Raw genomic sequence first — 14,709 nt, 5'->3', positions numbered from 1 at the left:
TCAAATTGCGAGTTGAGTGCCTTAACCACCTGGCCATGCCGGGCCAAGTTTGCATGTAATCGCAAAAATTTGCATGGGATCTTCAATGTCTTATATAGCTTCTTGTGTAGCAGCTACTGCTATTTATAATGCCTAATGAACATTTCCTAATAATTATTAATGTTATCTCAACTGCTAAAGCGGTAAATAATGTCTGTCGTAACCCACACTTGTAGAATGTATCAAAGCGTAGACTGATACCGAATTTCTACAGCGTTTTCAAAAGTAAAGAGTCTAAATCATATTTCAGTATCTAGTGCTAACAGTTGTAGTCTAGGCTTAGTCATTTATTGATACATTGCTATTCATTAGTCATTTCTGTAATAGTTTCTACCAGACGAGTTCCGAAAATTATTCAATAAAAATTGCCATTAATAATCTTAATTATGAATAATTAGCAAACTACAAAAAGTTTCTATGGTCACTCTCCCTGAGGTCATCAGTTGGATATCCTCGCTGCTAGCGATGTTTTTGGTCTTTAAACCAAAAACACCTGACAAGATTGGGCCTACTTATTGAATTACTAAGTACTGAAGCAGAATTTTCATATGTATAATTTCATGTACCATGCCTATCATATTTGGCCACTGTAATTATTACTATTTAAATCTATCTAATGGTATATATAGTTAAAATACATATTGAATGAATCAAATGTGATACTATAAATTACAGAAACTTATGTATTATTTAGTGTGTGACAAGTGTGGACTAGATGTCAGCAGAACAATATCACAACCTATGTATATGTGGCTTTTCGTGCATCTGGGTTACTTGTTTAAAACCACTAAAGCGTATGAAGGTGGCATTGCCTTAAATCTGCCCAATGGCTACACTTATAAATGGATTGTTCGTTTGTTTGTTTTAGAACAAAGCCACATTTGGCTATCTGCTGTGTCCACCGCAGGGAATCGAACCCACTGTACCCTTTAGTAAGCTTGACTCGTATTCTGAGGGTCGCGGGTTCGAATCCCCGTCACACCAAACATGGTCGCCCTTTCAGCCGTGGGGACGTTATAATGTGCGGTCAATCCAACTATTCGTTGATAAAAGAGCAGCCCAAGAGTTGGTGGTGATAACTAGCTAGCTTCCCTCTAGTGTGATGACTTGTGCTGTAGTATGTCAGCAAGTTATTTATATCCTATGGCGACTGTGTTAATCATGTGATCCATATTGAGTCAACGTCCACACCTTTGTAAACGATTGGCCCAGCATAACTTAGGTTGGAGTTGAACAATATGCTAACTTTGAAATGTAGAATGCTTAGATTTGTTTTATACTATGTAAAGTCATAATAAAGAAAGTTATATATAACCAATAGTTATGATGTTAATTTCCTAAAATCACGATCCATAATATTCGTATTGAAGATTGTAGGAAAAGTGACGAAATTGTCACTATTATTTATACATTTTAGTTAAAAATAAATTACGCTTACCGCAAAGCTTATCTGTTTATGTTCTAGCTCTCTCTGTAAATAACCCCTTTGGCACAGCGGTATGTCTGCGGATTTACACCGCTACAAATCGGGTTTCGATACCCGTGGTGGGCAGAGCACAGATAGCCCGTTGTGTAGCTCTGTGCTTAACTTCAAACAAACAAACTCTCTGTAAAATCTTCCAAATTACAACAAATTCTAGCAAATCTACTGACGTGTGATAGGTACAGCATATTTTCTTCGGATTGTTTGTGTCAGGTAATGGGAAATTTATTATTTCAAATTAAAGATATTCTGTTTTATTGTGAACCTTGAAGGAAAATGTTTGACTAATAACACTAATCTTTAAATCGAGGTAGCATTCGGATTTGTCGAACTTGTTTTAAGTACTAGCTCTGTCTTGTAGATATATTAAAATATGTCAAGAAAACTTGGTTAGTTTGGTATATCGTCGATGTATCTGCATGCTATTTTGATTTGTACAACTTTATGGTGCCCTGACTAAAGGAGTATTGATGGTCAAGTTAAAAAAAAAATCTGCTGTTTGTGGACTGAACGTACCACTCATTGGTGTGCCTTGTGTCTGTTAAAAATATATCTAAGACAAATCGTATGAACGTGTTGTTAAGTAAAAAAAAAAAGCCTATACGAATTCGTTCAGTGTAAAACAGCGATAGTTTTTATGACGAGTGTTATAAAAAAAGGGCATTTAGTATCACATGTGTAAATCATTAACTTACCTGTGTTGTGAAGAGATATTTTAATTGCAGACTTTCCCCTGATGGCTCAGCGGTAAGTCTTAGGGCTTATAACGCTGAACATTAGGTTTCGATGCCCGTGACAGGCACAACACAGATGACCCATTGTATAGATTTGCGTTTAATAGCAAACAAACAATTTGCAGACTTTCCTTTCTTTAGTGATTTAATGACAAGTAGGGAAGGGCCCATATATATATCATCAAACAGTCAAAAGGGTCCCTATACACCGAGTGGCAGAACTCAAACACCCTCATTTAAAATATAAAAAACAATAGTAAACGTTTTATAAGCATAAAAATGTATATTACCAGTGCCGTAGCCACAACAAAACACATGAAGCACGTGCAACGCCGTTTTTTTGGCAAGAGGTCTCTTTGTGTGATATCATGTTAAATCTACAAAGGGGTTTCTTGATTGACAATGGACAGGAAGAACTCCTAATAATAAATGAACAAGACAGGTGGGTTCTTCATAGTAAATGGACAAAACAGATGGGTCCTTCATGATAAATGAACAAGACAGGTAGATCTTTCTTAGTAAATGGACAAGACAGGTGGGTCCTTCATGGTAAATGAACAACACAGGTGGGTCCTTCGTGGTAAATGACAAGACAGATGGGTACTTCATGAAAAATGACAAAACAGGTGGGTATTTCATAGTAAATGGACAAAACATATGGGTCCTTCTTGGTAAATGAACAAGATAGGTTGGTCCTTCATGGTAAATGGACAAAACATATGGATCCTTCATGGTAAATGGGCAAGACAGGTGGGTCCTTCATGGTAAACGGACAAGGGCCCCAAATTGTAAATGAGTAAGAAGACCCCTGATAGATATAATATAGAGAATAGGTAATAATTTTAGTTTGTTTACACTCTTCTTTAATCTTTGTGTATTATGAGTCATTCTCACGAAATAGATATAATTTCAGATTTCTGTGTCGCTATAGTATAAGCATTGTATACAAATAGTATCTACCAATGAAATTACATTGATTTTTCTGTTAATCAGTATTTATTGATATCAGTAAATATATTTTTTGATGCTTAATTGGTTTTTCCGAACTAGATCTCGAATTTTGTCATGCCACTTTAAGAACTACTCTGGTGACCTACATTATGATTACCAACATATATATGTTATCCGATTTCTCTGTGCACCATTTTCACCTTATGCTGTTTTTGTTTTTAATTACCTTAATACGGACATTTTTCATTTCTATAATGAAATTATGGGGTCACAGAGTTAGAGTAAATAATGGTTCTTGGCACATTGGTAAACTGATAACCTTAAGAGTTTTCAAGCAAAGTACAGTATTAAACTCATTCGATCATCGATTAATGCCTTCAATGTCCTGATATAGCAATTTAAATTGTTTTCGTCCTCCTTCAGAACCGCACGCACTACAAGAAAGTGTTAAACTATTTGAGATTGTTTTTGTTGTCTGATTGTTTTAAAGCAAAGCCACATTAGACTATCTGCTGTATCCATCGCGGAGAATTGAAGCCTGGACTTTAGTGTTGTAAGTCCGTAAACTTACCACTGTCCCAACTGAATTAAAGGGTTAATCTACAAGCTATTGCTAGTAAGGTACTTAAAAAAAAACTCAATTTATTATACTGGTATGTTTACATTGTGTTTAGCTGCAGTAAACCTAAGTATTTTGTTCTATTCTCGGAGTAGTTTGAGGAGAATAATATAGATGCCGTTGTTTCAAGTTGACGTGAATTACAGCAGTTTCCTTCGTTCTGGTTTTTTTCCTAGTCAGCACACTTAACTTCCCATTAGAATAGGCTATTTATTGTTATAAAGTATGCTATCGTTGGCCGGATTACCTTGAATTATTTCGTAAGAATAATTCGAAATTAAGTTTACGTAACAATAGCAAATTAATATATTTCTTCTTATTTTTCTGTGACATTTCTACAGACATATTCATTTATACGTTGTAGGTCTAATTGCACAAAAAAAAGTTTCAACACTAACTCAACAACTAAGTTTGAATATAAACTGCGAGAAGTACGCCTAACTTTGTTAGATAAGCAAACAAGTAATTGAATAACAGAACAAACGCGACAACTCTGATTGTATACTCATTCATTATTTACTGTTTGAACTAAGTGTCTACTCGTGTTTATATCTGTATCACTGTTCCTAGATACCTATCAAAGTATTTCTATCATTACATCTTTATTACTACCAGCAGATTCTATAGCCATCACAAATTACAACATTGAAAATATAACTTACAGTATTCTCCCCTTCCTGCCCCAAATGAGATAAGAAGTTCATTATTCAAAGTGGAAATTCAACCCGTTTAAGAGCTCAGGGTTCCTGTTGAGACTATCTCCAAAATATCACCAAGGACAGAGCTGCCAGTGTATTCACCCAGCCACCTATCAAAGAAGAACACCCCCAGCAACAGTACGGCCAGTGATAATAAGGGATGAGGGGTTATCTCACTTGCATACCATAACCCTCGGAAAATAAAACCACCAAAAAACTTGATAAACGGACAGTTTAGTGTACTGTTTTATTTGTGCATAAATATTGTTCAAGCTAGGAACTTCACAATCCAGGAATGAGACATTGGCATAAGTTACATTTTAAATATCTCAATTTTAATGTTTGCTAGAAGGTGCATGAAAAGATCTAGAAAGTGTATAAAATATAAAAATCGAGAAGTTTTGTGTAATATGTAAAAACAAGGGTAGATATAAATATGAGTAACCATTGATTATTTAATCCGTTCACTGTCTGTAAAGCTATTCAATGTTAGAAGTGTGAGTTATCATATTTATTCAGTTACTCAATGAGTTGGCGTGTTTGTTTATAGATCTAATCTAAATAAATTAAATGTACATACAAATAGTCTCGGAATTTCTATCGATATGTGTATTTGAAGTCAGGCCTTCAAGTGAACATGGCTGTAAAAAATGTTTATTTAAGAAGCAAATTAATTCTTTATCGTTACGTGGACTGGACTTGGTATTACTTTTTGCCAAATAATCCCAAAGAACCCACCTGACGATAAAACACGCTACAACAATACAGAATTTGCACCACTTAATAAGTAACACCGTAAGCAAATCTTAATTTAAAAATCGAATTGTGCGTAATTGTTAGTCTTGTTGGTCAGTTTAGCACAATGATTCGCTACTGATGGGAGTATATCACCAGGTAATTGTATAGATGGCTACGCGTAAATATTTGGATTTCTGACAAACCATTCAGCTCGTGTCGCATGAGAAGCCGCTTAGTTAGGTTGAAATATGCTAAATATAGATATTTTTTGTCTAAGACAGCACGGATAATTATTTCCCATAACAACATTCTAACTTAAAACACCAAGCCTCTCACTTGAATTGGCTAATAAATGAATAACATTGTTTTAATTTGTGTTAAGAATAGCAAAATTATATCACTATTCCAACACGAAATTATCATTTCCTCTAGCAGTTGATAGGACTATTTCTTATTTCAAAAATTACAATATAGTTTTCTCTCTTGACGCAAAGTTTCGTATACAAAAATTGTGAAATAGCGAATTATTTTAATTTGACTTGCCAGAGGAACACAATGTTACGTTAAAGAACCTTACTGACTTCATATGAAGACAGTTAATTTTAAATTGATTATCTCAAGCATGTAACACATTTAGCTGTTAATTTACAAAACGCTTCTAACTTATGAATTACTTATGGAAATAGCAGTATTAATTGTGGACCCTCCCCTGTAAAAAAAGTGTTTAATTTTCCTGAATTACACTTTGATATATATATATATTGGAATCTATTTTCATAAAAGGTTTGTCATTGCTCCTGGCTTTTAAACAATGTGTTTCAACTTTTTTTATTCTTCGCAATCGCGTTTTCCAGCTTTCAACCTTTCTCTTTCATGATGTTGGCGCCATTAAGAGTAATACCCAGTTTCTTTCTTTAAGAATATTTAAGTATTGTACTTGCAGTGGCTCTTGACTAGCACTTCAAGTTCATGTAAGATTTTTCATTTTGAAATATTATAATTTCAGGTTATGATAATTTTAGTGAATTGATTTTTTTTCTTTCGTAATTATATTTGGTTCATATGAAATATATAGATTTTGATAGTGTTTTTCTAAACGTAGTACCGGGAAACTTCGCCACGTTGTTTTATAGGCCTAACGTATATTACATTGTTAGCTACGTAAAGCCTTAAACTTAAGTTAAAAGTAACATGAGTACTTTTGCAACATTATTTTGAGTCATAAGTTTTCATTTTGTAGGTATATTTTTTATTTACAAATATTATTTTCTTTCGCCTGCAACGTATAAACCAAATAATTAAAAAATTGTATTTTTAACCAAAGACATTGCTAGCGCCGAGAAAAGTTTAAATTTTAAATTTAATATTTGACACTAAATAAGTAAATTTCTTGCTACTGTTCCCATGATTACCCAATACAGATCGGTTCCATGACAATCCATTTCACTATTTTCAGTCATTTTCCACTCCTCACCACTATGGTTTCAGAATGGTTGCCCACATACTCCTATATGTTCTAGTTACAGCTCTATATTTAACTCTTAGTCTTATATTTAGGTTTGTGGATTTTCAATTTCAGGCACACATTTTTACAAGAAGTTGCCTGTATTCTACTTGCTGAAAAGGATCAACTTGCTTTTTAATTTTAATCAAACTATATTTTTGAAAGTAATGTAAAATGCAGTACATATCAATACATGTTTTTGTTATAGTAACAACTGAAAGTGAAAGTTTTGGCTGCCATATCCTAAATTTTTGTAAGAGAAATGGCTAGTTGGACAAAATTGAACATTGCTTTAAACTACTTATTCAGGCCAAACACAAACGTAATAACAGGAAGCATTTATTAAATGTTTCAGAAACATCATATAATCATTTTACTAAATGCTTCCTGTTATTATGTTCGTGGTTGGTTTTATCATTAAGTTACATTTCCTGAAAAATGAGTCGATTACTTATTCAGGCAGTAATAACTGGAAGGTGTGAGATAGAACACTGATATAATTCTACTTCATGTAAAATGAAAAAATACTTTCTAAAGAATTGACAAGTGCATGTAACATTTACTCTACAACTTATTAATGTAGTTTATGATCTTTACATTGTTGAGCCATGTTCTGATGAGATTTCTCATCTATCTTCTCGGACAAGTTGAAGAAAAATATTTGATGAATCACAAGTATTTATGATGGATTATTCTGTAAACTTGATTTCATTGTGGTTAGAAAACTAGTCCTGGAACTTCTATTCGGGAATGTTTAGTGAAGCCTACAGCAGCATGATTTTATGTGGAACATTGAATAACACCCTGCTTTACCATAAGCTCCAAAAATTATTGATGGGTTTCTTGTAAAAATAAATAGAGGCCCTGCTATTATCAAATAATTAAAGCACGCTATTTTATTGAACTAATAGTCACAAGCAGAGCTTGAAATTAAGTTAGACCTTCTGGGCATAAAAATTAAAGCAATCTGCTAGAATATCTAATGATTCAGCATGGGAGTCCAGTCTCTCTGTCTTTCCAATCTTTTTGATGATGTTTTTTCTAGTCAAGAGAACAAAGTTTATGACCATGTGAAAACTTTTGCTTGTTTTTGTTTTGTTTATTTGCAATTTTGTATTTCTGTTTACATTTGTTTTAACTAGATCTGGGTAATTAGTGGTATTTATTATTAGATAAATAGACAGGCTCATTAATCAATTACATTTCATTAATTGATTAGTACAGCGGGACTGGCATGGTCTGATAGTTAGGATGCTTGACTCACAATCTAAGGGTTGTGAGTTCGAATCCCTGTCAACAAACATGCTCATCCTGTATGGTTTCCACCTGGGTGTAAAAATTCTTGTCTTCCAAAAATCTATGGCCAACCCCAAACTAGTTGGGATTAAAGTTGTTACAGAGAAGAATAATTGATTAATGGTGTTCCTGATGACATGCACTACCTTCATAACTTTTGGAATCTCACTGTATTAATCTTAATATTTTCACCTAGTTTTGTTGGATTTTTTAAGCAATTTTGAAATTTCCTTTAGTATGGTAGATATCTTCTGGAGGTCACTCTTTTTTCATTTTGCAAAACAGTGTATTTTCTGGCTAAACATTTTGGCACACATTTTCTCTAAAGATAATTAAGACATTTCCTGCCTCAAGAACTGTAACTAATGTCAATCATAGATGGCTGTGTGACACCATTTTGTTTGTATTTTAAAATATGCAGTAATTCCCCTACTGATCTTGTGCAAATCAAATTGATAGCTAAATGAGGAAGGAAAATGTTTTATTTTACAACAAATCACAGTTGCAATTTAAAATAATTTAATTAAGTAGTCAGTTTATTCATGAACCTTGTTTGATGAGGATAAACATTAAAATAATATTCTGTAAAGATTTGAGTTATCAGAATATTTTTCAGTCACCTACCATATTGAATAAACAGCAAATTTAATTAAGCATATCTGATTTGATTTGGTAAATTAAAAAAAAGTCTTATATTTTACAGCTTCAAAAACCATAATACATCTATTATAAAGTAAAAACACTAATTTTAAGTAAAGGCCCAATTGTCAACAAGGATACCATTACAAAGCCTTAAGCAATTTTCAGTCATGTGACTTTTTTTTAATGCTATACATGTGTACCTGTGTCTAGGTAACTACTTGTATCTGATTTAGACAAAACCTTCTCCAAACTTTGTTATCCATTCAGTCAGTCTCTAAGCTGTATAAGCTTCATTTATCTTCTTGGAGAAAATTTCAATAACTTTCAAACAAAAAAGAACATTTACAGAGACTTGTATTTATTGTGCTGTACTAGTCTAATTTTTGTTTTATCCAATTACATTTAAACTTACTTTATGGCTGTTTCGAAAGTTGTATTTCATTAGTCGATGATCATACCACTTGCTGTGGCTCCATAACAAGGTGTGAATAAAGGCCTGTACAAAAACTAATAGGAACACTTTAAATTCAAGAAATGGATAATATATTCTCAGTGGGTGAAAGGCTGGTAAGTTCTTAGCAAAAAAATACTTATTCTTTCAGAAGGGCAAAATAATTCTTTAAAAAGTAATCTGTTTACAGGCAAAAACTACTTGCAGCTATGTAGAAATTAAAATATGAATTTTTTGTCCATATTTCTTCATGGATTACATTAAGTAAATGGCAGAAAAATGACAAAATATCATTTCTAAAGTATTTGAGATAAAATTATCGAAATGTAGTTAGAATTAACATATAAAAAAACCTTAAAACTTGTGCCTCAAAAAACAATTAAGTATTTAAAAAATATGAAAACCCTGTTTTCAGATTTCTGGCACAATAATTTTGAATCAAGTTATTTTTTATAGTAAACTTTTTATTGCATTGTGTAACATTTAGAAACAATGAAACCTCTTAAAACAATATTGTATACACTTTTTCAGACTTGTTATTCCAGACAATTCATTATTGTTTTGCATGTTCTTAATATATTTGTAACATTATTGTATCTTTTTACAACTATGTAATTAAATAAAGGCTGTACCTCTGAACTTTTATTTAAAGTGTATAGTGGATTTCCTTTCCTTTCAACAACTATGCAACTATAAAACACTTTGTAATAAACCAAGGGAAGTGAATAATAAAAAAATCATACATAACTAATGCATACTTTACCAAAGTAAAAACCTAGTATTTTTGAATATTATGCCATTCCCAGTTTGCCCCTGAAGAAGAAAGGTACACCTTTCGAAAGAGCTTGGGTTATAGGGTTTTTATTCATTTCTATCAAAATTTCTTGAACCCACGTGTTTTTCTAACATCATGAATATTATGCAAGTAGCCTAAATTTAAAGTCAAACAACATAAAAATTAGAATAATTTATTTTTCAAAATAAAACTTGATATTAACAACTATGTTACAAAGTTTGAAAATGATTAGAGAAGTAAGAATAAAACGAAAATCTATTCAGATAATACAGTATTGTTAACAAGTAACAATGTTTAACTTTTCCATGCCAACTGCAATAATGTTTCATTTTTACAATGATAATGTGATACCAGTTAACTTTTTAAAAGTTAGCTGTGTAACATTAATAAATTTTCAGCATATCTTTACATGAAAGAATATAGTATTTTGGAACAGGTGTGCTATAATCCAGTGATATCAGAGCTTGTATCTATTTCTAGTTATGTGATTAATATGAAAATAAAAATAGTTAACATCGGCCGTATGAGCCTGTCAAGCATCTTGATGTGGATCTAAAAAATAAGTCATTCCGGAAAGGTTTGGAATAGACAAAAAGAAGACATTTGGCACTATTTTTGAGGTCAAGGTCACTGGACCTGACCTGAGATCATGAGAGCCAACATGGAGAAGTTAACTTGTAAGGTAAAATAATTTAGTAGTGAAACATGTTTAAAATATTCTAGATGTGATATTTTCAGTGTAGCAATTAAGCTAAACCATGGGTCCGGGTCAGATGATGGAAGAACTTATTCTAAGATATCCCAATCAATTTGATGTATCAGCTGAATTGGAGATTTGTCAATTGATTACTGCATTGACAGTGAAATATAATGATACTATAGTACCTTCTTTTATTTATTTTTTAATATTTTTTTGTGGGTGGGGGGATTTGGAATTATATATAAGAAATCATTACTTTCAATATTTTGTGACACCAACAGCACAGTAAATTCCGCAGATGGAGTGTTGCATGATGCATTACAAGATGGCTTCCCTAGCGATTCTCAAATTAAAAATGCTATTTCTGCAATAAAAAGTTAATATGAAGTGGATGGTATCACCATAGTATAATTTATATAGATTTCTTCGTCATATTTTCATTAATATTTAGTTTTTCATTTTAGAAGTTATGCCAAGCTTCATTCATCGAGAACTCATGAAATAACCTTAAATCACCAGGTTTAAGAATGCCACCCCTGTTGACCATTCTAGGCTCATGTGGCAGGTGTTAAAAACAAACATTTAAAATTTTGAAATTATTTAAAGAAAAAAATGTTAAGTTGTTACTTGTACAGTCACACCACTTGCATTTTTAATTGTTTTAGACACCAGCAAGAGGATTCTCACTTCTAAACAACAACTCAATTCTGTAACAAGTCTATGTTATAAGAGCAGCAGGTGTCCTGAACAATACTAACTTTGATGAAATGTATCTAAAGTCTAAACACATCATTAGTGTCCAGAAAAAGCCATCGTATAAATATTTATAGTGGTGTTTGATTGAGTTCATGCTGTTGTATTAGCTTAGAAATAAGTTACTGGCTGAATTGGATTGCTGCAAATTCCAGCTGTGTTGATTTCAGAAATCCTTAGAAAAAATCTTTTATGGTAATTAAAAGCTCAATCATAACTTTGAAAGCAGCTATAAGAACAGTTTAAATATTGGATAGAGCAAGAAATAAATATCACATAATAATGAAATAAATGTATGGGTTTAAAAGTTCTATTTATTTTATTACAGTGTATGTAAATATTTCTCTTAGTTCCAATTATTTATGAATGATGAAATTGTTTCCATGTTAAGTTATATCTTTCAACAAAACTTTTCTTCAATCAGATAACTTGATAAGATAAGCTTATACGACTTGCAAATCAGTTAAATAGGTAACAAAGAAAACTTTATTAGTTTAACAAATGTACAGTGTTTGGAGGAGGTTTGTCATCATTACAAACAAGTAGTTTACCTAGAGAAAGATATACTGGTATGTATGTGTGTTTTTATATATATCCAGATTACAGTATGAAATGAAGTCACATGGATGGAAATTGATTAAGTCTTAATAAAGATATATATTTTTTTGTTTGGTTCTTTGTTTAAAATTATGATTTAGAGGGTGTGTATTAATCAAATGTAATCTATTAATGGGCTCTTTGACTAATTGACTAGCAAACACCACTAATTGCCCAGCTCTGCTTGGGACTATGAAAACATTCAGGGAAGAAGGCAATGCTCGTTGTGCTGTCATTCCTTCCATTACATCATAGATACAGAATCACAAAAATATTTGAGGCACAGAACCTTAACATCCCAGATTTTTTAATTCCTGCTAATTATAGCGATCTTTTGCTTATCCCATCCTATTCAAGTTGGATAGATCATTTCTCTAGTGTTTCAACTAGTGCCTCTTTTGAAGAAAAAGAATAATACCAATGAAGATGTTGTGTTTGATAAAGTTTTATGTACTTACTCACTTTTTGATTCCATAAGACTGATATAAAGTAAATTTCCATCTTTTCCATGCTTTTCATCTATACAAAAAAAAACAGCAGGACAGTATATTAAGATAAATATTAAAAAGTATTTTTTCCAGAGAAGAATGGTGTATTAACATTGCTTTAAAAAATGTGAATGAAAATAGGAAAATTAAAAGCATGTTAGAATAATGCAGTGGTAGAAAAAGTTATGAAGGTAGCTCAAAGCCATTTCTTTTGCTTTTATGGTGTAGGGGTAGGAGATGCATACTAATTGATTAATCAAACATAATCTAATAATGGGCTTTTCAGTTAATTATTTTCCGTGACACTAATCAATGCTTGTAGGAAATCAGTTACATTAATTATATCAAGTTAATTGCCCAACTCTATAGAGCTAGTGTAGAAAGGCTTTTAACTTACGAGGTGAATATTTGTCCTCAAAAACTAAACTTCTTAAATATTTTGCTAGAAATTACAGGAATCAAGTTATTGATTAACTAAAGTAAATGTGCATTTTTTGTAATTTGAATATCAAAAAGCAGTTGTTTGTTTAATTATGAATATTCTGCAGTGTTTTAGTACAGAGGAATGATAACTAAGTTTATGGTATATTACAGAGAACAATTTTTTGTTTTTGCCAGCCAAGACAAAGTCTTGGAACAAACTTGTTTTCAATCACTGTGGACACTATTATAATTTATTTTGCAATCTCTAAATGATAATGAAAAAATACAGACATTATTAATATGTTGTTTTTGCATTTAAAAGATAAAATGATTGACCAATATAGCATAATATAGTGAAACTTTGTTGTTGTTTTTTCCTAACTTAAGGATCATTTTTATCTTTCTTTTTTAAAAAAAGAAAAGATGCTGTCCAATTAAAATTAAGGTGTGATAAAGGTAGTAGAATATTCAAGCTTCATGGCTGTTTGAAATAATCCCTATTTTACTGTTGACAACTTTCAAAATTTCTGCTGCTGCTATTAAGCTAATCAGTTAATGTATGCATATTCCACTAAAAATGACTAACTATTAAAACAGTAGCAATTTAATGCTGACCTTAACATTTGAATTTATTTTGTAAAGGGTTTATTATGTAGAGCTTGTAAGCTGTGTATTTCAGAAATGCTACTCGTATCTCCACAGAAGTGATAGCTATTAATATTAACTTAAGCCACTGACAAAAACATTTTATGCACATGTTCCATGTCTTGAATGAAATCCTCATTCCTTCTCTTATTAACTTGTAATGTGCCAATCTTTAATCATCATTAGAGTATTGTCCTCCACAAGTAGGAGGGTAACACATCCTCCATGCACAGTAAACCTCATGTTTCAAAAAAGGCTCATTCTTTTTTTGCCATTGCTTGTTTGACATTTTTTTCTTATGAAGAATTACAGAATCTTTGCTATTCTTATTTTAAACTTTTAATTAACAATTCATAATGTTGTCTTTTTTTATTTTCTTGATTTTGAGAAAGATTCAAAATTTTGAACATTTTAGTTAGAACTTCTGTTTTGAATAATACTAATTTGACTTCTTCTCTTAAACAAATTATGAAATTATTCTAGTTTCATCATTATTCCAGTGAAACAAGGCCTAAGTACCATGGACATACCAGACCAACCTCAACAAAATAAAAAACTTAAATCATTTCATGGATTGTCCAAATTGTGAATTCATGTATTCACATTTCTGAGGTCCTGACACTTCTTAACAGGAGTCATTTACAATTACAAAGGTGAGTGGAGGCATTCTGATGGTCAGAAGTGTACTATTCTTATGCACTGGGTAGTTGGTTCTGTTCGGATCCTGGAAACAGATTCTCGACTTCCTTATTTTGTTGCTACAGCTGAGTCTACCTTGGTTTGGGGCAGATTTAACCATCTGTTTCCAACAACAACTTTTGTTTCTAGTTTTCCTTTGTTGAGAGGATCAAGCACTTCAGCTTTCATCCTTTGCTTCTTTGATTACACAGATATATGAAATTGTCCCTTTCTTCTCCTTGGCCCTGGTTTCTTCTTCTGTCTGTGTCACAGTTAACTTGGTTGCTTGGATTTCCTTAGTATTGGTATCTTACTTTCTGAAGTTCACTGCCCTCACCCTTAGGGACCTGTGTGTTGCCTTTTTCCTTTGTGATGAGTTTCTTTTTTGGGGGGGGGGGGGGCTTCTATTTTTTTGTTTTTTAAAAGGGGGGTAAATTCCCAGAGGTTTTCTCCCTTTGTTGTTTCCCACCTTTT

The 14,709-nt window shown here is 32.1% G+C and overlaps 1 protein-coding gene across 1 annotated transcript in view; it reads left to right on the top strand.

The window, feature by feature from the left end:
• Window positions 1-6,089: 6,089 nt before the first annotated feature.
• Window positions 6,090-14,709, top strand: part of LOC106466329 (zinc finger CCCH domain-containing protein 10-like) — a 13,480-nt gene continuing 4,860 nt past the window's right edge. Inside the window, exon 1 of the mRNA XM_013926606.2 lies at window positions 6,090-6,233. The gene's annotated coding sequence lies outside the window, so the exon portion shown is untranslated. The remainder of the gene's footprint in view (window positions 6,234-14,709) is intronic.

The sequence above is a fragment of the Limulus polyphemus genome, unplaced genomic scaffold (assembly GCF_000517525.1).
Source record: "Limulus polyphemus unplaced genomic scaffold, Limulus_polyphemus-2.1.2 Scaffold2224, whole genome shotgun sequence".
NCBI lineage: Eukaryota > Metazoa > Arthropoda > Merostomata > Xiphosura > Limulidae > Limulus > Limulus polyphemus.
The sequence above is the reverse complement of the archived record's forward strand: the minus strand, read 5'-3'. Positions and strand labels throughout refer to the sequence as shown.